The 23,987-nt window shown below is 56.7% G+C and overlaps 1 protein-coding gene across 1 annotated transcript in view; it reads right to left on the bottom strand.

The window, feature by feature from the left end:
* Positions 1-23,599, bottom strand: part of KCNJ12 (potassium inwardly rectifying channel subfamily J member 12) — a 37,676-nt gene extending 14,077 nt beyond the window's left edge. Inside the window, exon 1 of the mRNA XM_069543092.1 lies at positions 22,892-23,599. The gene's annotated coding sequence lies outside the window, so the exon portion shown is untranslated. The remainder of the gene's footprint in view (positions 1-22,891) is intronic.
* Positions 23,600-23,987: the final 388 nt, after the last annotated feature.

Raw genomic sequence — 23,987 nt, 5'->3', positions numbered from 1 at the left:
AGTACACAGAGCTGGAAATACCCTGGTCCCCCCACACCTTCCCAACACCACATCTCTGAGCCTCTGACTCACCCTGAAGGGGGAGGGTCACAGGTCCCTCCATGGAGGGCCTGGACTAGACTTCACTCCAAGCAGGAAGGGGAGAGCAGATAGACAGGATGGGAGGGACCACGCAGTGAGCAAAGACACTGTGGGGTCTGTTTTCCTTACAGCTGTAATTTATCAAGCTTCAACTTAAGTCTCAAACAGTTTCTAAGTGCACACAGGAGAGCAGAGACCTGAGACAAAGGGACAAGGAACGCCCTGGGACACGAAAGGCCACGAAACAAAAGGTTGGAAAATCGGCCACCATAAAAATATTCATGATGTTGCTTATTAAAATACATTATAAGCAAAATGGATGGTAAATGATACGTTTGCTATAGAAAGGGCTGATATACATAGTATATAAAGGGTTCTTATAAATCAACAGGAGAAAAGGACACAGTGGGAATGTGAACCCCCCATCCTCAGTGGGGGCCGTCTCAGGAGTGTCCACACCCAAAGCCTCAGCCTGGGCTGGGCCCTCACCTCAGAAAACCCTGCTCTGCGTTTCATCTTTCAAATTCCAAGGATGCCTCCTCTAGGAAGCCTTTCAAGATTTCCCTGGGTCCCCTGCTGCTCCCTGCCAGGTGCCGGCAGCAGGTTTCTTAGAACCCTGGCAGTGAATGCCTAGCTTCTGCTGAGTGTCTGGCACTGCACCCAAGGACAGTTCAGGTGAGATGGCCCACGTGTCTTTGAGCAAGGAGGAAGTAAGTTGCAGAGAGAAGCATTGTGTCCACCATCACCAGGCCCTGAGCAGCAGATCCAAGCCCCGCATCCACGACCTGGCCTCTGTCCCTCTGCGTCCAGCCACCTCCTCCCTAAGGAACCCTCCTGACCAGGGGCCACCTTGCTTCATGGCAGGCTGGGCACAGTGTGAAGCCTTCCAGGCAAAAGTCAGGCAGGACACGGCCTGACTCCTGGCCTCAGTGCCCCATGGACCTGGACGCTTGCTAGGGGAGCAGAGGGACAGTTGTTTTCTCAGTTTCTCTCTTCTCCCCATCCTCATCTTATAAATCTGGCTTTATTTTGGGAACAGAAGATTCAATAGGAAGGCCTGACAGACCTCTGAGGTCCAGGATTCACCCTGGGATGGGCCGGAAGCTGTGCTCTGAGATCAAGAGGCTGAGAAAACAGGGTGGGCTTCCGGATGACCCATCATTCCACCCAGGATGCTCTGGAGAGCTGGATTCTAATTAGAGCAGGGTTCTAATGCCCCAGGGACAGGGCATTCACTCAGCAGACACCGCTGGGCCTCCGCTGTATGCAGACACAGTGCTCAGGGCCAAGACTGCGTGGGGGCAAGGCAGACAAAAACCATGCTGGGGAGGAAAGAACCGAGTCATACCTGAAGCAGAGTGGGCAGAGGAAGACCTCTCTGAGGGGGTGACACGTGGCTTGAGGCCTGCAGGAGGAGACAGCAGTGTTCTTGGAAATATGCGCAAGGACAAAGACCTTGAGGCTGGGATGTTGCTCCATGTGCTCAAGGAACTGGAGGGAGGCAGCAAGGCTAGAGCTGCATGTGCCGGGGCACCCGAGCCTCCTCTTCTCATCTGCCAGTAGTAAGAACAATCCACGCCCCAGAAATGGCTTTTGGAGGAAACGCTCCCACGTCCTGCCTTGCTCGAGGAGACTGAGGCTCAGGGTGGCAAGGCAGCAAGCTCGAGGGCGTCTGAGCCTCTGGCCCACACAGCCTCACGCTGGCCTCCACCACAGATGCTTTTCCAACCCTAACAGCTGGAACTGCGCACCCATGCGGACACCGTGACACGGGCTACTTCCATTCACACCATGGTTCCTTCGGATAGTCACAACAAACCGGGGCTCAGAGAGGGTGAGCACCATGCCCAGGGTCACACAGCTGGTCCACCCAGAGCTGGGTAGGGATCACTGAGTCCAGATTCAGGGCCATGGAAACCAAGACTCAGGCACTGACCACATGTCTGGCCCAGATGTCTCCAGGAAAAACCAGTTTTCTCCAAGGTGCTCAGGAAGCTCTCCCCAGCTGCCTCTCCTTCATGGCAAACCAGTACTGTGGGAGGCCAGGGGCTGCAGAGAGCCCAAGACTAGGGGACAGGGGCATGAGGTCTGGACCGTATTAGGCCCTGCTGTGCTGTGTGGCTTGAGCCACTGGCCCTCTCTGAGCCTGTGCCCAGGAAGATGAGGTAGATTGTGGGGGCAGTTTCCCCAAGAGCAGGAAGGGTGGCCGCTGAGAGCCCCAGGAAGAGCTTTCTCCTACCTGGAACTTTATTTAGCACCAACTGTGTGCACCTTTCAACAATCCTGAGACTGCCCCAAGAGGAAGCAACAGGGTCAGAGATAGGATACAGCGCCCCAAGGCAACAGGCTAGTCAGTGCCATCCTCAGGCCGGACCTCCTGGAGAGGTTGTGCGTACCCAGGGGCTGGGGCCCATGACCAGAAGCCAAGGGATGGAGGCTGCTCCCGCCTTCATCTGCACCGTCAGCACTGCCAGCGGCCGGGGCTGGGGAGTCCTCCTGCACACGGTCCCGGCCTCGCCGGCTCCAGCCTGCCCTCCTCTACAGCTGAGCTGCGTGTTTACATGACTAATCTCTGTCTCATTTCCAGATCTGTGAAAGGGACCCAGTTCTACTGCCTGCCTGTTAGTCTACGCACAGTGCCCAGACCCCAGTCCAGCACACAAAGGCATGCACACACACGTGCACACATCCTGCAAAGACAGCCTGGGGTGCGGGTGCGTGTGACTCCAGGAGTGTCAGAGTGTGCACGCACGTGGCCCCAGTTTGTTTCCCCAGAAACAGATCTGGAGTGGAGGGTTTGGGAGGTGACTGGAGGAGGACAGCAGCTGGAAGCAGGTGCTGTGGGAGCTGGAGGCTGCAGCAGACGGGAGACAGGGTGCTGTGTTCATCACGCAGCTGCGCGGCCAGAGGTGGCGCTCATGCAGAGACCAGGGCATGAGGAACAAAGCTCTCTCACTGACCGGTGCACATCCACACCCCTGCTCCTCTGGGAACATCAGCAAAGGGGCCTGGGCTGTGTCCTCACGAGGGCACATCTGCGCCTCCATCACGCCAGGGCTGGACACCATGGGGTGAGTCTCCATGTGTCTGTTCTTGCACGCGTGTATCTTTATGTGTGAGCTGTGTGTACACACGTGTGTAGGAGGTGTGACATAGCCATGCACACATGTTCAGCTACACACATGTGCATGCACTGAAGTCCCTCACCTGACCCTGGCTGCAGCTGTAGGGCGAAGGCTATGGCTGGCCTGGTCACCCTGGTAATGGGGCAGGAGCTGGCTAAGCTGGGGCGGCCTTGGTTCAAAAGAAAAAAAAAAAAAGCAAACCACTGAACACAAAGAGGAGCAGGAGGGCTGAGAGGGCCAGGCTTGGCCCAGGCTCCATTCGCAGCCTGGCCTGTCTGTCCTTGAGCCTGTGAGGGCTGCCAGAGCCAGGACGCGAGTGCTCGACCCAGTGGGCAGACAGTCCGTGGGGTGGGTCCCTTCGGAGCCCGGGGAGTCCACCTGGGAAGGCAGCAAGCAGGGACAGGGACTGGGTGGGGCCGCCCTGCAGGTTCACCGGGCCCCAGAAGAGGGCGCTCCAGACGCCAGGCACCAGGGCCGCTGGGCCGAGCCGCACGCGTCACCCTCTCCCGCCTGTTGAGGCGCTAACTGCACCGCCGCCTTGAGGCCGGGGCACTAAGCCGGGTCGTGTGATGATTTATTCACGAGCTCCCGTCCCCTTCCCGTCCCCACGACCAGCTCGTCAGCCTCGCTGCCCTGCCGGCTGGGGAGGGAGGCGGATCCTTGCTCGCAAACATTGCCCGCTATTTATATCTCATCAGACGGAACCAGCCGGGCGCCGCTCCCCGCAGGCAGCCACCCAGCAGCGTCAGGCAGAGTCGAGGTGCGCACACTTTGCTCAGGAGCCTGGGCCAGACCTCTGCTCACAGCTACAGGGCTTTGCCCTGCCTGCTCACTGCGTCCTGAGAAAGCCCTCTGAGGTAGGGTCTGCTGCTGTCCCCAGCGGGCAGATAAGGAAGCTGAGAGCTAAAGTGACTTCTCCGAGGCCACACAGCCTATAAGACGCAGAGCTGGGGACGAACCCCCTGCCAGGCCGCCCCCAAAACCTGGGCCTTCGCTGCACAGCACAGACCTCCCCAGTTGAGTCCCAGAGGTGAGGGACTCATTATGATTCCTGTTTTACAGAAGAGGAAACTAAGTCTCAGGGAGGTGAAGGGACTTGCCCACGGTCATGCATCCAGGAAGGGAAGCCAGACATATGACCCTGCCTGGTAATCTGCCCCAATCCATGCCCTGGTGACCCTCCAGTGCATGCAGGGGGCAGCCCCCGAGGGGAGAGAATGGCTCAGCATAGTCACTCCCCACTGCTACCTGAAGCAGAAGCCATGTGGGGCCCCTTCACCTTTCGAGGTGGCCCTGCCTCAACACCCAGCCCACCTTCCAGACAGCTGTGGAGGCCAGCTTGCTGGGCTCTGGTGCCTCCAAGGGCCCAGCTGTCAACACAGGGACAAGTGTGAAAAGGCTTGGCATCCTACTGCTAACCTCTGACCATCACCCTCACAGGCAAGGTGCCCCTCACTAGGCCACAGCAGCACTGGATGGGGGATTCCCGTAATCCCTGGCTTCTCCTGAGACCCTGGCAACTGAGCCAGCTAGAACTCTGGCTACCGAAAGGCAGTGCGGGCCTCAGTGTCCTCATCTGTAAGACAGGTGCAGCCAGGCCCTCTAAAGGGACTTGGCCCTCGAGACATGGGGCCCAGCACTGGGCCTTCCCAGTCACCGCTCAGCCTGTGGCCACAGAGTAGGCTTTCATGTTGACGTTTGCAAAGTGGGAAACAGCCCACCTGTGAGCTACAGAGCTGCATGGGCTTTGCAGTGTGCCAATTCTGGGCTCAAATTCCATCTCTGACTCCTTGGTTGCATGTCTAGGCACCTGGCAGCCCCTCTGAGCCATGGTCTCCCTGCCTTCCCGCAGGCCTGTCCAGGTGTGTGCCAGACTCCACATCAGCTTCAGCAAGCGCCTGAGAGCCAAACAGCTTCTCATTCCACTCAACCCCAAGGCCAGGGCAGCAGACACCCCTGAGGGACACCTCCACCTGGGCCTCCCTCTGGGGCCCAGTGAGGGCCCGCAGTGCTCCGGCCACAGGGCACGGCCCCTCCCTCCCCTCCCCCAGCCAGTCCACTACCCTGCCTGTGTGCTGACTACGTGCAATCCTAGGGTTTTGGTCAGACGAGGCCAGACCCTGGGCAGGTCACTGGCCTCTCAGGGCCTCGGGTCCCATCTGTAATGTGTGGGCATTCAGATGTGACTGCTTTGAGGACTGACAAGTTCATAAAGAGCCTAGAGAAGAGTGACCACCACCACCATCATGAGCAGCAGCAGCATTTCTGTGCCAGGCACCAGGGGGACAGCAGGAGGGACCCACTCAATCCAGCACCGGCCATGCTGTGCGCTCGTGGTCAGTTTCCAGGCCTGCCAGGCCCCAGGAGCATGTCCAGGCAGCCCTTTTCTGTGGCCCCAGCACAGCCTAGAAAGAATTTCTGGAAAGAAGACGAATGCACGTTTTCTGATGGTTTGCCTCTGGCAATGCTGAACCCCAGCAGCTCCCACTGGCAGCCTGGGTTTCTTTGTGTCACACAAACCCTGGCCACACTAGGTATCCCGAGCTTCTGGATCCGATTCATCACTGGAGTCACCCAGCACAATGCCGGGCAGGAGCAAGGGCTGATGTCTGTGTGCAGAACCAGAAATGAGTGTGCACGCCCACCACGACTTTATCTCGATGCTCTCCCTTAAGCCTCCCAAGAGTCTTGCTTTGACATCAGAAGAAACTGAGGCACAGAAAGGTAGCCTCTGAACGCTGAAGACCATGTGGGCTGTGACCAGCAATGGCAATAACCCCCTTGAGCCCTGGTGGCACTCCCAGCCCCAAGCTTAGGGAAGCCACATTCTAGCCCCAAAGTAGGCCCTCAGTGGAGACGTGGAGGCTGGAATGTGGAGCAGGAGGCACTCGGGTCTCTGTGGCCTGCTCTGTATAATGGATTGTAGGTAGAAGCCCAGCACCCGGCAGAGGGCACTCAGCCATCAGGTGTGGAGGGAAGGGCAGGGGGTCCTAACTGTCCAGGGTCCACCAGCCTCCTGCCACTCAGGCCTCCACCTCCTATTGACAGGTCACCGGTTCAGGGGTCTCAGGCCCCCAGAGGGGCATTAAAGTCCTGACACCAGGTTAACAGCCAGCAGACAGTGATGGCCCCATAAGCAAAGAAGAGGAGGTGGCAGGCCTGGCACAAAGGCAGGGAGTTGCAGAGACTCTGTTCCCATGAGCAAGGGCAGCATGGGGGCGAGGTGAGCAGGCCGGCCCTGAAAATAGCCAGGGATGTAGGGACAGACCATTTGGGGCCCTGAAGCTGGGCTTCTGAAGGCTACTCTGTCAGCCACAGCCAGACCTTAGACAGAGGCTCAGAGGGGGCACCTCAGGCCCCAGAAAGTCCCCAACCCCCTCTGAGCCTCATGCCTTCCTCTGTAAATGGGCTAAGGAGAGCACTGGCACCTCCTGAGGTCGCCTCAGGGAAGCCATGCATCAACACCTAGAAAGCCCAAGGCAGCAGGGGCTTCCAGGAGCATGCTTTCCCGAGACCCAGGAGCCCGCCCTCCCTGCAGCTGGGGAGAGGGGTGGAGAGGAGACGGGGTCAGAAAACCCATGAACTGGGGAGGTGCTGGGACAGAGTGCAGGCCGGGGACAGCAGAAGGCACTGGGACCTAAAAGTTACTGAGGGTCTGAGCGCAACACTCAGGGCAGGGGGCCCAAAGCCTCAGGTGCTGCACACACGCAGAGGCACGGCTCCCCCACCTGCACCACTGGCTGCATCCGCATCACTGTCACAGTGCACAAACCCCTCACTCCTGCTTACACGCTCAGACACATGCCCTCCACACAGTCACAGCCCTGTGCAGCCACGGAACACACAGCCAAGCACCCCTCCTGCCCACTGGCCGTCCACACTGTTTGCCGTTCACACAGCCTGACCCTGTCTGTAAGACCGGTCCCAAGCCTACCCTCTGAACTCACTTGCTTGGGCTCTACCCCCTGAGGATGCTGTGTTGTAGGAAGGGGGACACAGAAAGGAGGGTGGGGGTCCGTGAGACCCTGCACTCCCACAGCACCCGCTCCCCGGGCCAAGGGGAGCCAGGTGGCTTGGACTCCCTCCAGATCCAGCCACCAGCATAGTGCTGATGGGAGCTCCTGCCAGCTCCTCAGTGCTGACAGGCTGATTAGGGGGTGGGGGGCCAGCTGGGCCCCCGCCTCCCACTGGAGCAGCTGCAGCCTTTGAGGGGTGCCACAGGAGGGGCTCCTGTCCCCTGCCTGCCTTTCTGCCCTCCCTGCAGCAGGCGGGCCCACCCTTCCCTGGGGAGCCCACGCCTGGGGCACTGGGCACTGCAGGGCACACACACATCCACAACTGTGCCCCTTAAGTGAGCACACGCTGAGTGCCTACTGTATGCCAGGCCTGTGGAACCCTCATGGCTCCACTTGGGTCTGGAGTGGGCGACGTGACTCTAGCGCACTCCCAGCGACATGGGGCTCAGGGGCTCCTCAGTTCACCGCGATCCACTCCTGTGAGGGCACACAGAAAACATGAGGGCACACACGAAAGAGACACGAGCCCAGTCGCAGCCTGACACCCCTGACCCGGTGAGCCGCGTCCACCCCAGCCTCTCCCCGCAGGCCCCCTCTTGGTTCCTCCCCAAGTCCACATGGATCTCTGCTCAGACGACCCTGCCCTCTCACAGGTTGTCTGGTCACTAACCCAGTCACCCATGGACATGTGAGGGCCGGGATTCTCTTTTTCCTCAAGAGTGTTTCTTACAGCAGTTTTAGGTTTACAGCAAAATTGAGGGGAGGGAATAGAGAGTTCCATTTACCCTGACCCCGCACATGCACAGCCTCCCCGTCATCAATATTCCGCAATAGAGCAGGACCTTCGCTATGACCCATGGCCCTGCCTGGGCCCGTCAGCATCACCCAGAGTCCACAGGTCACATCAGGACTCACTCGTGGTGCTGTACGGCCTGTGGGTTTGGACAAATGGACCAAGACTTGTGTTTGCCATGACAGTATCACACAGAACAGTTCGCCGCCCTAAAAGCTCCGTGCTCTGCCTATCCATGTCCCCTTCTCCAGCCCTGGCAACCACCGACCTGCCTGTTGTTTCCATAGGCCTGCCTTTTCCAGAACATTTGGTAGCTGGAATCACATGGCACAGCATGCAGCCCTTCAGGACTGGCTTCTTTCACTTCTTTCATGTGTACGGCTAAGTATGCATTTGGGTTCTTCCATATCTTTTCATGGCTTCAAAGCTGGTTTCTTTTTAGCGCTAAAGGACACTGCACTGTCAGGGTGGACCACAGTTTATTTATCCATCACCTGCTGAAGGACATCTTGGTTGCTTCCAGGTTTTAGCAATAACAAATAAGGCTGCTAGAAACATCTGCATGCAGGGTTTTGTGTGGATATAAGTTTTCAGCTTCCTTGGGTAAATACCAAGGGGTATCACTGTTGGGTCATACAGTAAAGTATGTTGAGTTTTATAAGAAACAGCCAAACTGTCTTCCAAAGTGACTGTACCATTGGTATGCCATCAGCAGTGATGAGAGTTCCTGTTGCTCCACCTCCTCGCCAGTCCTTCTAAAGGTATGGAGCGGTGTCTCACTGTTGTTTTAACTTACCCTTCCCTGCAGATAAGTGACACAGAGCATCTTTTCATGTTTACTTGCCATCTTTATGTCTTCTTTTGCTGAGGTATCTGTTCAGGTCTCTGGTCCATTTGTTTCTTGTCGTCCGTCATTTGTTCTCTATTGCTGAGTGTTAAAGAGTTTTTGGTTTATTTTGGATGGCAGCCCTTGATCAGATGTGTCTTCTGCAAATATTTTCTCCCTGTCTGAAGCTTGCCATCTCATTCTATTGACATCATCTTTCCCAGAGCATTTAATTTTAATGAAGTCCATCCAGCTTGTCAATTATTTCTTTCATGGATCATGCCTTTGATATTGCATCTAAAAAGCCGTTAACTATACCCAAGGTCATCTTAGTTTTCTCCTACACTGTCTTCTAGGAGTTTCATAGCTTTGTGCCTTACATTTACATTTATGACCCAGCTGGTGAAGGGTAACGTGGTCTGTGTCCAGATTAAGTTCTTTGCATGTGGACATCCAGTGGTTCCAGCACTGTTAGTTGAAAGACTATCCTTGCTCCACTGTACTGCCTTCGCCCCACTGTCAATGATCTGTTGGCTATGTTTGCGTGTGTCTATTTCTGGGCTCTCTATTTTGCTCCATTGATCTATCTGTCTGTTCCGTTGCCAATCCCACACTGTCTTGATTACTGTAGCTTTATAGTAAGCCTTTAAGTCAGTTAGCATCAGTCTACAACTTTGTTCTTCTCCTTCAATAGCTGGCTGTTCTGGGTCCTTCACTTCTCTAATAAACTTTGGAATTAGTTTGCCGATATCTACTAAATAACTTCCTGGGATTTTGATAGGGATACATTGAATCAATAGATCAAGCTGGGAATAAGTGACATCTAACAAGAGTGAGTCTTCCTATCCATGTACATGGAATATCTCTCCATTTATTTAGTTTTCTTTGATTTCATTCTTCAGAGTTTTGTTGGATTTATATCTAGGTAGTTTCTTTGAGGGCTCCCCTGGTAGCTCAGGTGGTAAAAAATCCACCTGCAATGCAGAAGACCCGAGTTTTATTCCTGGGTCAGGAAGATCCCCCGGAGAGGGGATAGGCTACCCACTCCAGTATTCATGGGCTTCCCTGGTGGTTCAGAAGGTGAAAAATCTTCCCGCAATGCAGGAGACCCAGGTTTGATCCTGGGTCAGGAAGATTCCCTGGAGGAGGGCATGGCAACCCACTCCAGAATTCTTGCTTGGAGAATCCCTGTCGACAGAGGAGCCTGGCAGACACGACTGAGCAACTGAGCACAGCACAGTTTCGTTGTGGGGGTGCTAATGCAAACGGTATTGTGATTTTAGTTTAGATTTCACTTGTTCACTGCTAGTGTGTATGAAAGGGATTGACTTTTGCACATTAACCTTATATCCTGCAACCTGGCTTTAACTGCTTAGTATTAGGTTGGTGCAAAAGTAATTGCAGTTTTGCATTGTTAACCTTCGCCATCTGATATTGGAATACATTCTTAAATAAATGTGGTTATGTTATACATCATTTTAATGCACATATTTTGATTTATTTTTTTCTAATGACTTATTACTTGCTATTTATTTTATATGTAGTTTAGACTATGGAAATGATGTTAGACAAAAAGAAAATTCAAACAATTTTCTTATTTGAGTTCAAAATGGGTCGTAAGGCAGTGGAGACAACTAGCAACATCAACAGTGCATTTGGCCCAGGAGCTGCTAGCAAAGGTACAGTGCAGGGATGGTTCAAGAAGTTTTGCAAAGGAGGTGGGAGCCTTGAAGATGAGCATAGTGGCCCGCCATCACAAGTTGACAACAGCCAACTGAGAGCGATCATCAAAGCTAATTCTCTCACAACTGCATGAGAAGTTGCCGGAGGACTTAGTGTCGACCATTAACAGTCATTCAGCATCTGAAGCATATTGGAAAGATGAAAAGCTCAATAAGTGGGTGTCTCATGAGCTGACCAAAACCAAAAAAATCGTTTTGAAGTGTCATCTTCCCTTATTCTATGCAACAACAACAAACCATTTCTCTATCAGATTATTGTGACATGTGACAAAAAGCGGATTTTACATGACAACTGGTGATGACCACCTCAGTGGTTGGACCGATAAGAAGCTCTAAAGCACTTCCCAAAGCCAAATTTGCACCAAAAGAAGGTCACTGTCACTGTTTGGTGGTCTGCTGCCCATCTGATCCACTACAGCATTCTGAATCCTGGTGAAACCAACAAATCTGAGAAGTACGCTCAGCAAATTGATGAGATGCACCCCAAACTGCAATGCCTGCAGCTGTACTGGTCAACTGAATGGGCCCAATTCTTCTCCATGACAACACGAGCTTGAATGTCATACAACCAGCACTTCAAAAGTTAAACAACTCGGGTTACGAAGTGTTGCCTCATCTGCCATATTCACCTGACCTCTCGCCAACCGACTACCACTTCTTCTTTTTTTTTTTTTTTCAACTACCACTTCTTAAAGCTTCTCGACAGCTTTTTACAGGGAAAACACTTCCACAGCCAGCAGGAGGCAGAAAATGCTTTCCAAGAGTTCATATAATCCCAAAACATGGGTTTTTACGCTACAGGAATAAACACACTGATGTCCTTATTTCTTGTTGGCAAAAATGTATTCATTGTAATGGTTCCTATTTTGAGTAATCGAGATGTGTTTGAACCTAGTCATAATGATTTAAAATTCACATCTGAAACTGCAATTACATTTGCACCAATCTAAACAGTTCCACGGGCTTCCCTGGTGGCTGGGTGGTAAAGAACCTGCCTGTCAGTGCAGGAGATGCAGGAGACAGGGTTCGATCCCTGGGTTGGGAAGATCCCCTGGAGAAGGAAATGGCAGCCCACTCCAGTACTCTTGCCTGAAGAATCACATGAACAGAGAAGCCTGGTGGGCTACAGTCCATGGGATCGGTCGCAAAAAGTCGGACATGACTGAAGCAACTTAGCACGGAGCACGGAAATACTTTCTGGAGATTTGTGTCAATTTCTTCAGATTTTCTACACAGATGATCATGTCATTTGTGGGTAGAGACAGTTTTATGTCTTCCTCCCCAGTCTGTATATCTTTTATTTCCTTTTCTTATCTGCTTAGCCAGGATTTCCAGTAAGATGTTGAAAAGCAGACATGAGAGACAACTGCCTTGCCTTGTTCCTGATCCTAGTGGGAAGTTTCTCATCGTTCCCACTAGGATCTCATTCATCGTAGGATGTCAGCTCTAGATTTCTGTAGGTGCCTTTAGCAAGTTGAGAAAGTTTCCCTCGATTCCTAGTTCACTGAGAATTTGTATTACAAACAGCTGTTGGCCGGGCTTTGTTTCCTCCCCTGGTATGTTCTGGTGCTTGGAGGAAGCATCAGCCCACGGCAGGCCCTCAGTGGTCACCTCTGGAAGGAATGGGTGCAGCATGTAGAAAAGGCTCTAGCAGGAAGAGGGAGACACCACAGCGCTGGCCTTGGGTGGGTGAGAGTGGAGGCGCCGAGTGGACGTGGAGCACAACAATCCAGTCACAGGAAAGGGATGAAGGCAGGATAAAGGGATGCAGGTGGCAGGAGGTGGGAAGTCACAGGGAAGGGATGCAGGTGTGGTGAAGGGGTGCAGGTGGCGGGAGGTGGCAGCTGCAGTGGGAGCAAGTGGAAGGCTCCTCTTCAATTTTCTCAGTAATGGGGCGGCCACACTGTTGGCTGAGAGTCCAGGAGCCTAGAGGGGAGGCAGGGCCCCAGGACCAAGATAGCAGCTTCTGGATGGAGAGGGAGGAGGTGGGTCTGGGACCAGAGCAAGAGAGGGGTCCATGCAGCACCAGAGCAGCAGAGGGTCATGCCCTTTAAATCTCATCTCCTGCATGTCCAGGAGGGACAGGGTGGGCTCAGGTAGCAGGCGGCAGGGGACCAGGGCACCAGGGATGGTTCTGAAGGGCCCTCTAAGTTCCACTGGCTGCACACTCACCCTGGGAGGCACGGGCGCCACCACAGCCTTCTGTGGGGCCAGGGCCAGACACCCCTCCCCTGAGGTACCTTCTTTGCTCCACCAGCCCCAGTCCTTGCTGAGGACTTCTACTCAGGCCACATGAATTCATTTAACTTTGATCCAAAGTGAAGTGGATGGGGGATGGGTCGATGGGCAGCACTGCTCCACCCCAAGCAGCTCTGCCGGGCCCTCGCATCCTAGCCTCTCAGCAGCACTCCCGGGAAGGTCTGTGGAAAGTCCAATGCGCCCACCTACGCAGAAGCACAGAACTCAGCCCTGGGAGGGGTCGGGGCTCCTGGGACAAGGGGCTGATGGAGAGATGGGAGCCTCACCTCTGCCTAAGGAAAGGATAAAGGAGGCCTGATCCTTACCCTGATAGCTTTAGCAGAGCCCTGGCCTAAATCTTTCCCTTGCATGAGCCTCTCAGCACAGAGCAGTTGCTCAAACAATGACCTGTCTTCCTATCCTAGTTTTGTGGAAGTAAAGATGAGGGAGATTGGACCCACCCCAAGTCCTGTGGCTGAGGTCTCAGGGGATGGAGGGGGGAAGGTCATTCAGCCCCTCCTCCTCTTGAGCCTCAATTTTCCCGCTGGCAAAATGGACAGGCCGCTAAGAACCCTTCACCATCTAGGCTTCTGAAATACTCCTAAAACCTGGCACACAGAATCACGTTTGAAAGGGCAGACTTGGCCCTGTTTCTCAGAATAGTGAGGCTCAGAAGGGTGAAGCTGCTTGCCTGGAGCCACAGACAGGGCAAGGGGCAGCCCTACTTAAATCTAGGCCAAACTGGCTCATGCCCAACACTGCACCTGGATCCTCAGCCCAGGTCTCAGCCTTCCCTCAGGGGAGAACCCAGCAGGACCCATGGCCTTCCTACAGGACCGCATGTCTTTGGAAGGTCCTGGGGCCTCCAGCCTCGGCGCTTCTCCACCTGGCCGCCTGCCTCCCTTGGTGCCTCATCTCTCAATCCCGGCCCCTCTCCCAGCCAGTACATTTGAGAATTAAATGAGACAAAGTTCAGGAGAGCACTGTGCGCAGTGCCTGGAACCAGAACACACAGTAAACAGTCATCTTCATTATCATCTTTGGGTGCCGAGTCTCAGTGAAACATCGGAGCACTTCCTGAGAAATAAAGGCACCCAGCGACACCATGGGTTGCTGAAGTCACTGCCAAGGCAGGCATTTTGCTGAAGCATCCAAAATATCCTGATGGTCACCAGAAGCCAAGGGAGGGGGCTGAGGACACCCAAGCTCCCGGGGCAGCAACCTCAGGCCAGCAGATCCCAGCAGCTCAACAGCACATCAGCCATCTCCAAAGGGACTCTGCCTGGCAGCCTAGGGATGCAGCCAGGACGGGGGCACAGGAAGACTGAAACCCAACTTTCTCCCTCCAGTGACAGCAGGCTTGCAGGGAAACCAAGACACCTGGGGAGGCCCTGCAGGCTCCAGGTACAGATGAACTATTAGAAGCGAGAGGCTGGGCTGCTACGTGAGCTCTCTGAGCCTCAGTGTCGGTATCTGGAAATCGGGCAGCTGCTCGCCATCCTTGGGTCTAACCATGAGGACCCACCAGGATGAGAAAGGGTGCCACATGTGGCAGGGGCACCGAGAAAGACCTCAACCTGGGGAAGGACAAAGGTTAAGGAAATAATCGCTCAGCAGGAGCTAGCAGCAGCCAGGAAGGGAACCACAGGAAGGTATTTCAACAGGAAGAAAAGCTCCTCTGGCTCTAAAACAAGAAAGGTGCCCATGGAGGCGCTGACAAGGACAGAGTCTCATCCTTTCTCCGAGGGGCAGGGCAGCGACCACCCTGGAGGGCACATCGCTAGTGGCTCTAAAAGTTGCCAAGGAACAGGCCCTCTGACCCAGCAGGGCTACATGTGGACTTCTTGCTTGCATGGTCCTGGCACAGGACCTCAGGACCCGGGTGATCACAGCAGCGTTATGTGGGGTGATGAGGCTGCTCACAAACCAGAAATCCAGCCCAATGCACGCAATGCAGGCGACTGTAAAACCATTCTGCTCATGGACGTACTGATCAAAGGCGCCATCTACTACACCTCTCCTGTCCACTTCCTCTTAGAGTTCCCAGCAATCTGATGAGGGGGAGGACCATCAATACCTCCACTTGCAGATGAGCAAATAGAGACACAGAACAGTCAAGAAGTCTGCCCAAGGACACACAGCTGGTAAGTAGCACAAACCAAGCATACTGAGTATGCTTCTCTCTCCAAGATACATTGCTAAAAACTACATATTTTTTTTAAAGGAGAAAAAAAATCAGGATGCAGGGCAGCATACCCAGGTTGAGTGATGGCTCTCCCAAACTACGTGTTCACCCAGTACCTGTGAATGTGAGTTCCTTTAGGTAAAGAGTCTTTTCAGGTATAATTAAGCAAGGGATCTGGAGATGAGATCATCCTGGATCATACACGCTAAGTCACTTCAGCGATGTCCGACTTTGTGTGACCCCATGGACTGTAGCTCGCCAAGCTCCTCTGTCCACAGGACTCTCCATGCAGGAATACTGGAGTGGGTAGCCATGCCCTCCTCCAGGGGATCTTTCCAACCTAGGGATCAAACCCATGCCTCTTAGGTCTCCTGCATCGATAGGTGGGTTCTTTACCACTGAGTCATCAGGGGAAAGTGGCCCTAAATCCAGGGACAAGTGTCCTCTAGAGAGGAGAGAAGACTCGGGCAGCAGAAGGCCATGTGAAGACACATGGCAGGGACATGTCTGGCAGCCAAGGAGCCCCAGGAGGCCTCACGGAGGAAGCGACTCTGCCAAAGTCTTGAATTCAGACTCTGGCCCTGCAACTGAGAGACAATAGCCTGCTCTGTTTTAAGCCCCCCAGTCTGTTTTGACTTGTTATGGAAGAAAGTAGTACAGACTTCACCTGCTGCCCACCATCCCACTTCCATTTTCCCCTTGGGACCTGGCTGACTGGCGCCCACAGGACGGCAGCCCCACGCAGGGCAGTGCAGACGCGTCCGCTGCGCACATTTGTTCAACCTCTTGCCCTCATGTTCCCAGTTCCCAGATGAGCAGCCTGAGGCCACAGGCTCAGGTCACAGCTCCCAGCGGTGCTGCTCCCCCACCACCCCCTCCACCAGTGTCTGATCTGAGGCCCACCAGGAGGGCAGCTGCGTCAGGACAGGACCCAGAGCTTGGCCACCTCGCTCTGTAGCCTCAGGGTCAGGGCATCTGCCGCAGGATTGGGACAAAGCCCACAAGTGCCCTGAGGCTACAGCTGGCAGGGCCAGCAGAGGAAAGAAAGAGGGTGGCTGGGGTCTCCTCTGCTATGAAGCCCCCAGGGAAAGGACAGGCCATTCTGTGGCTGCCCCCAAGGACTTTTGAAGGCATCCCCTCCAATGGTCCTGAAGGCTCCTGGAGCCGGGGTGGGGGTTGGGGGGGAACTTGGCCACCCTGGCCAGGCAGGTGCTGCTGACAGCTTGAGGCACAGCGGGCCAAGGTGATGGGCACAGTTAGCCTCCGGCCTGCATGGCAGAGGGGCTGGGGGCAGGGAGCAAGGAGGCTGCCCTGGCTGCCCTGGCCGCAGAGCTGGAGCGGAAGGGGGATAAGAAAACAGATTCCCAGACGGAGGTGTGATGCTCACATCCACTTCACAAGGAGGACTGCTGAGGCTCGGGGTGAGCACCCCGGCAGTCCTCTCAACTCAGCCTCTCAGACCCTTTCCAGGGCCCCTCAGTGGGGCCAGGCGGGGACCGTCCTGATTCTTCCAAACCAGGTAACAGGAGTGATGGTGGCACCCAGCAGGAACTCAGTGGCGGATTGAGGGTGACTGTCCCCAGCAGAGGCCTGTTTCCCCGGCCCCCCACCACCCGCAGGGCTTCAGAGGAGTAACCTGGCCAGCGCTTCCCCTTCAGGGTCAGGCACCACACTGGCCTCAGCCTCGAATTTGTCCATGCTGGGCCACACGGTCCCTGAAGGCATGGACAGCCCAGGTCTGACTGCAGCAGGGTGACCTACCCATGGGTGCTAAGCCAGGGCTCCACCCTGGGCCCCTGGAACCAGGATTTCTGAGGGTGGAGCCAGATCTGGATTCTCCAACTGCTGCCCGAGGGGGCTGAGGAAGGAGGTATCCCAGCAAAGATCCAATACACCTCCCAGGGCCAACATACACCAATTCTGCAAATTCCAGGTTCTCTGTCCCAAAGAGGCCACAACCACAACTCAGAGCCCACTGCCTGGGAACTTGGGTGGCTGTGCATTCCTAGATTCCACAGCTAAGATTCCATGGTTCCAAGGCTCTGACAGCCCTCAAGCCAACACCATCAAAGGAGATAGGATGAAGCCCCAGGGGAGGGGGCCTGGGGCACCAGCATGGACAGCAGGGAGGGAAGATGAGAAACATGGAAACGGGAATGGGGAGAGGGACACAGGGCGCTGCTGACATGTGCTGATGAAGCACTCGGACAACCCAGAAAGTTCTCTAATGACAGTCACCTCAAGTGCATGTAGCTTCGTGGTAGGGGTGAGGGGAAGACAAAGTTTGAGAAAAAGAAATTCACTTCTATCCTTAAAATTGTCTGATGCTTTACTATGAGCATGTAACACTCTTGTCATAAAAAGCTGTGATAATTAGCAGAAGAATATGACAAAGTCTACGCTTCCTTAAGTGTCTGTTCACTTGTTTCACTATCCCCCCCAACCGAGACATCAGTTCCCAGGCCCCAGCCCCAGGCACAGGGCATAGCAATGATGCTTGCTGGAGACTTAACTGTCAGAAGAATGAATAATGCTGAATTCTGAGCTCCTCAAGGCCTGTGTCACTAAAACTCACCCATCGGAGACCTCCAGGGCTCTTTGAGAACAGAAAGAGAGCCCAGCAAGGATAGCGAGATCCAGGGGCCCATCCCGAGGGTGTCATGTGAGAGGGGCTCCAGGGCCCTGCCCACACCCTGCCTCCACAAGATCATGGCCAGGCCCCTGGGGAGCCCCACCTCTCAGCCCCCACCTGCCCCCAGATCCCAGCTCCTGCAGAAGTCACCAGCATTCATCCTCCTCTGCCCTCCCAGTGACAGTGACCCAGAGAGGCACCTCTGGTTCTGGAAAGAGGCCAGATGAAGCCAGCTCCCCTTGGCACCCCTGGCCCAGCTTGGCCTGGAACCAAGAGCCCAGAGGCACAGGGTCGGGGCAGGGGGTGGTGTGAATGCTACCACCCAGAATGCCAGCTGCTGGCAGAGATTTATTTTTGCTTTAAGTGCTGGGGAATTGCAGGCTGGAGCGGCCAACTCAGGGGGCTTGGGTTGCAGCTGGAAGGAGAGGAGGTGGGCGGGGAGCGGGGGCACACAGCCCCTCCCTGACCTCGGCCATCAGCTGTTCAAACACACACACAGAGCTCAGTACCTCGCTATCTCCACGTTCCCCCCACTCACCCACCCAGCCCAGCTCTCCAAGGGATGCCTCCAAGATGCTGTGAGAAGGCTTTAGGGGCAGAGGGTCTCAACTGCTTGCCCCCAACTCTGCTCCTAGAGAGACCTGCCACCTCCAGCTGGGGCTGTCCCTCTCAGGCCACAGGCTCCCCACTCCCACAGTGGGCATGTCCCACTGTCCTCTCCCCCAGGACGCCCCCACAGTTGGGGACCATGGCCACAGTGAGCTGGTGGGACCAGGCTGTGTCCCAGAGGTGAGCTCAGGAGACGAGCACTCAAGGTACTAACACTCCAAGGGAGATCGAAAGGAAACAAGACAAACACGAGGGACCGCTTTGCCCAGGGGTCCGAGAGGCAAGACCTGAAGGTGATGAGGGCAGAGTCAAGCGGACATCTGCAGGGGAGTGTCGGGGCAGGAGCTGGCCTGTGTGCTGGAGGTGCAGAGGGGAGGCAGCAGCATGGCCTGAGGGGAAGAGGAAGCGAAGGCACAAGGAGGACCAGTCTGCAGGGCCCAGTGGACCAGGATGAGGAGGGTCCAGAGCCCAGACCCCAGGGGCCACGCAAAGAGGGCCACGTGTGGTGCTACCTGACTAAAGGCTAATTCTGGGCCCAGGGCCCCCACAGCCTCATGCAGCCTTTGCAGCCGCCACTTCAGCAGCTGGGCAGGAAGACGGAGCAGCGGGACACAGGTGGGGTGAGCGGAGGCAGTGGAGCGGGGAGGAGACTTGCCTGCCCTCGCTGGGCCTCAGTTTCCCCACCTGTCCAAGTGGAGGAAGGTGTCAGGGGAGGGGCAGTTGCACCGGTGTCACTCGCAGCAAAAGCCCCAGCACCAGCCCACGCCCTATGTCACGGAGCCCCTCCACTCCACACCCCATTTGGTTTAGGACCCCCAGAGGCACACACAGAGGCTCACATTTCACTGTCCCGTCCTGGGCATCTCAGAAGCCTCCCCGCCTGGTGCTTTGATCCCACTTCACAGATGACAGACTGAGGCCCAAGAGGAGAAGTGACTCGCCACAGTCAGACCACCGGCTGCATTTGCCCCAGTTGTCTGCCCCAAAGTCTCTCCCGAAATAAGGAGATCCTTGAGGGCAAAGGCCGGGTCTCCATTTACTCAACACCCATTTATGAATCACCTTCTGAATGCCAGACACTGCACTGGGGCCACAGCTCAGCAGAGAGCACCAGAGTCTCCACCCCAGGAGCACACTTCTGCTGAGGCTCTGCAGCAGAGAAAGCAGCCCAGACCCAGACCCGCTGAACATTTACAGAGCTCCTACTGCATGCGAGGCCTTAACCAGGCCCTGAGGACACAGCAACCTGGGAGCTGGGATGGCGGGCAGGCACCAGGCCCTGTAGGGGAGCAGCCCTGGGTGCAGGAGCCGCCACAGTCAGCCTGGCGCAGAGACGCGTCTGGGCGGGGTATCTGGGGGATGCAGGAAGGTGGGCTCTGGGTCGCAGCCACATTCCAGTCTCTCCGGGAGCCTCCCTGGGACTCAAAAGCTACTGCCACCCTCTGCACTGGCTGACCATTAGGAAATTAAATCAGCTGGCAGAGTGCTGGGCCCTCAGCCAGTGCCCAGTGAGGGCTCCAATTCTGCTCTCGGCCCCAGATCCTCTGGAAAACCCGCCTGCCTGAGCCTGGCCTCACCCCCACCCCCAACCCCATCCCCACCCCCACGGCTTCTCTGAAGCCTCTGAGCCTCCTGCCCTGCCCGCAGCCCAGTTTCAGGCTGGCTCTCTTTCATCTCTGGCCTTCCCCTGGCTGTCTCCCTACCACACGGCCAAATTCCTCTGGAGCAGCCATCCTGTGGACCAAGCCCACACCCACCGCACCTTCCAAGTGGCCAGCCCAGCCTCCACCCACTTGCGGTCCATAAGCTGCCTCCCCTAACCCCTCCTCCAGGTCAGCGGTGGCAAGGCTCCAGCTGCAGCCCCAGGGGCGGGGCAGGTGTGCCCAGTGTCACTCACAGCAAAAGCCCCAGCAGGGGCCCAGCAACGCGAACAAGGTGAACCCAGTCAAAGGACAGCCAGCCGGAGCTGGGAGGAGCAGGCTTAGAGTGGGATTCAGGTGGGCCCTGAGGGGGCTCCAGCAGCCTCCTGCCTGGAGCCAGACAAGGGCCACAGAGGTTTCTGGGAGTGACACTGCATTTGCTTCCACTCCAGACACTGTGCCAAGGCTCCGGGTGCCATGCTTGGTGCTGCCAGCCATGGCCCAGGGCACCTGAGGCCTCGCCAGGCCAGAGGAATCTGCCCACAGCCAAGCCGGTCCCAGCGCTTCACAAGTACAGGCGCTGCTCTCACTGTGACCGCTGTTACTGTTATCACTGCTGTTGCTACTTCTTCACTGCCTCAGGGCCACCAGCGTTACCTTGTCCCGTTTGGGCAGTCTTGAGAGGAGGGACAGGAAACCCAACAGGGCAGCCCTCTGGCCTAGGGAGAGCAAGGTGGAGTTTTACGCTCAAGCTCCTGACAAGCTGTGTGGCTCTGCGCAAGATCTTACCCCTCCCTGGGCACCTTTTCCTCCCAGTACAGCACAGTTCACTGAACATCCTTCCACCAGGCACATATCTCAGGGGGTCCCCTCCTGAGCAACCTGAAGCCCAGTGGGGGTCTGACACGGCAGTCGGGCATGGGAGGAGGCCCAGGGAGAGACCAACAAAGTCAGGATCTGCCCCTTTCACCAAGGGAGGGTCCATCCCACTCAAGGCTAGGGAGGGGCTCTGCTCCACCCTCACCTGGACAGGGAGCACAAGGCAAGGTCTGGGACCGGGAATTCAGATGTGCCAGGCGTGTCCCAATCACAGTGGTAAAGAATCCACCTGCCAGTACAGAAGACCCAGGTTTAATCCCTGGGTGGGGAAGATCCCTTGGAGAAGGAAATGGCAACCCATGCCAGTATTCTTGCCTGGAGAATCCCATGGACAGAGGAGCCTGGCAGGCTACAGCCCATGGGGTAACAAAGAGTTGGACATGACTGGGCACACAAACATATACACACACAGGTGTTTGTAAACACCCAGCATTTGTAGAATGCCCAGTGCATGCCCTTAGCAGTACATCAGTAGAGAAGAGGGCCCTCTGCTGCTGTCCAGCATACCGGTGCCCCCTTCTTGTCCCCAAGGATGCTCAAGCAAGCCCCTCCCCCTTGCACCCTGCTCTCTCTTGGGGTCTTGGCCCCACATGGTGGAAGCCCCCTTTCTGGAGCTGCCAAAACCCAGCCCCCTACCTAGAAGGGAGGGGCTGCCTGAAAGCTGAGGGGCAGATTTTGCTGGGGAGTTTCTTTGGGATGGGAATCCAGCACGAGGTGGGGGGTGCTCTTCTCACAACGGAGGAGGAAGCATGCCGCAGGTAGGCCAGAAACCCCCCACTCCATGGGTTGTCCCCTCCCTGGCCCTCCCTGGCCACATGGTGGCGGCGGGACGGAGACCTGTGGTAAGGCACTGCAAAGGAGCAAACTAGCACAAGGGGAGGCTGGGGTCCAAGTCGGGCAGCAGCCAGGGCCTGGCTGTCCTTTGCACCTAGGGAGCAGGTGAGGGGTAGGCCAGAGGCTACCACCTTCTGGGTTCACACCTTCGAGGAGGTGGCTGCTGATTTCAAAGGCGTGTGGGCGCTTCTGTGCTCCCAGGAAACGGAGCCTGAAAACCCCCGGCTGTGGGACGGAACATGGATATGGGGGACAGGAGGTCCCCAGCACTTTATTCCAGGGCCCGTCCTGGGCACGGGAGAGCAGAGAAGAAGCGGGCAGTGGTCCCAGGCAGTGCAGTGCTCCGGGAGGATGAGCAGCCGGGGAAGCAGGGTGGCCAGGTCCTAGCAGATCCAGGCCGTGGGGAGGCGGAACTAGAGACCACCTCCAAAGAGACACTTTCCTGTGCCCTCCCTTTCTGAACACAGGTGTTTAAATATTCACATGACATGTGCACACTCGTCAGAACAGGCCTCGAATCCCAACTGAAGCCCCACAGGAGCTCTGCACCCAGCTGCTCTCTCCGGGGCCCCTCCCCGCTCCCCAGGACGTCCAGAGCAGACCACAGCACGGTGAGGGGACCCCGGCCCTGAATCCGCCGGGCTCCTCAGCCAAGGCCCCCGCTCCGCGATCAAGGCCGGTTTCTAAAAGCAAAGGAAAAAAAAAAAAAAAAAGGTGCGCCTGGACTCGCTGGCTAGCTCACTCGCCAGCGGAGAACACCGTTTCCAGAATGTTTTTGCTCCATTAAAGCACAGAAGATGGGAAAGAGAGCCGACTCCAAGGACCCGCAGCCCTTGGGCCTGGGGGCATTTTCCCGGCCTCCAGTAGTCCGCGCTCCCCTCCGCATCCCGACCCGGGTCGGGGGGTCTCCGGAGAAGGTCATGAGCAAGACTGACGCTGCCCACGAAAGTGCCTTCCCACGCTCCCTCCCGAATCTTTTCGTGCAAGTCGTCCAGAAGGGGACCGTGGGCGCCTCAAAGTTTCCCGGAGCGCCCCCAGGACGAAGGTTAGCAAGAAGCGAAGTTCCTTGGTGGCGGCGGCTGGAGACATGGCAGGGGAGAAAAGCTTGCAGTCAGCATTTCCTCCGATAGCTCATCAGGGAGGGGGAGAAAGGGGGAAAAAAGGAAAAAACAGAAAACGAGAGGACGAACCAAGCCCGCCGTCCCACCTGCCCTGCTGCGGCACCCTCTCTTGCTCGGTCGGCCCGGGAGGGGACCTGCGGGGAGCTGGAACCGAGCCCCCGGGCGCTTACCTCGGTCAGTGCCCTGGGCACTGCGCGCTCCGCGTCCTCCGAGCTCCGGGCGGCTGTTCCTGGCCCCGGCAGCCGCCGCGCTGCCTGCATCGCTGCCGCCGCCTCAGGGCAGCCCCCGGGGGCGCTCCATGCTGAGGGGCGCGTCCGTCTGGGCCGCCGATCGCCCCGGTCCAGCCGCGGGTCGGGGGCGCGCGCCTGGACGGCGCCCCCGGTTGCGGGGCGCACGCTCCGATCGGCGCGGTTGGCTTCCGTCCCTCAGTCCGGCGGCTCGTGCGGCCGATCCAACCCCTCCCCCGCCTGCTGCTATCTGATCCCAAGCTGGGCCCGGCGCGCTCCCCTACGCCCAGGCGCCCCGCGCCTCCACGCCCGCTCCGGCCGCTCGCCCTCAGCTACGGTTCCCCGGGAGGCGGTGGCAGAGGCAAGGCCCGGAGAAGGCGGGGAGAGTGGAATGGAGGGCGAGGAGGCGGCAGGAGACTGAGGCTCGGCGCGCTCCCAGCTCCGCGCCCGGCTGTCACCAGAACCCAGCTCGGCAACAACTCTAACTCTCAGCCGAGAGCACTCCCGCTCTGCGCCGCTCCGCCGCCGCCCCCGCCCACGAGACCCAGGCCTGACCGGGCGTCCCTGGCCCCGGCCCCCCTCCACACACAGACACACCACCAGCCACTTGCGCACTGGAGCGCGCGCGCGAGCGTGCACACGCGCGCGCACACACACATACACACACAGGCGGAGGCATGTCCTCCCAGGGACCCACACAGGTGCATGGCGAAGGCACACAGAGCCAAGTACACGAGCTCCGGCGTCTGGATCCACACATGCAGAATGCACGCCGTGACATACATGACGGTTGCAGGTGCGCAGGTGCACAGGTGCGATAAACACTCCTTCTTCCACGTGCAGGCTGGTGGCTGCAGGAGGGCACCTGTGCACAGATCTCAGCTTGCACATTCCCATGGACTCCTTGCCCGTTGCACACCAGGCGTGCACACTCGGACACACATATTTCCCCCTCTTTAATAGAATTTCTCCCCTCATCTTGTGCTCTGCTTGACTCTTCCTCTCTCCTGCTTTCTCTCTGTGCTCCTCCCCCTGCCCT

The sequence above is a fragment of the Ovis canadensis genome, chromosome 11 (assembly GCF_042477335.2).
Source record: "Ovis canadensis isolate MfBH-ARS-UI-01 breed Bighorn chromosome 11, ARS-UI_OviCan_v2, whole genome shotgun sequence".
In the NCBI taxonomy this organism is placed as follows: domain Eukaryota; kingdom Metazoa; phylum Chordata; class Mammalia; order Artiodactyla; family Bovidae; genus Ovis; species Ovis canadensis.
This window is presented reverse-complemented; position numbering and strand designations above follow the sequence as displayed.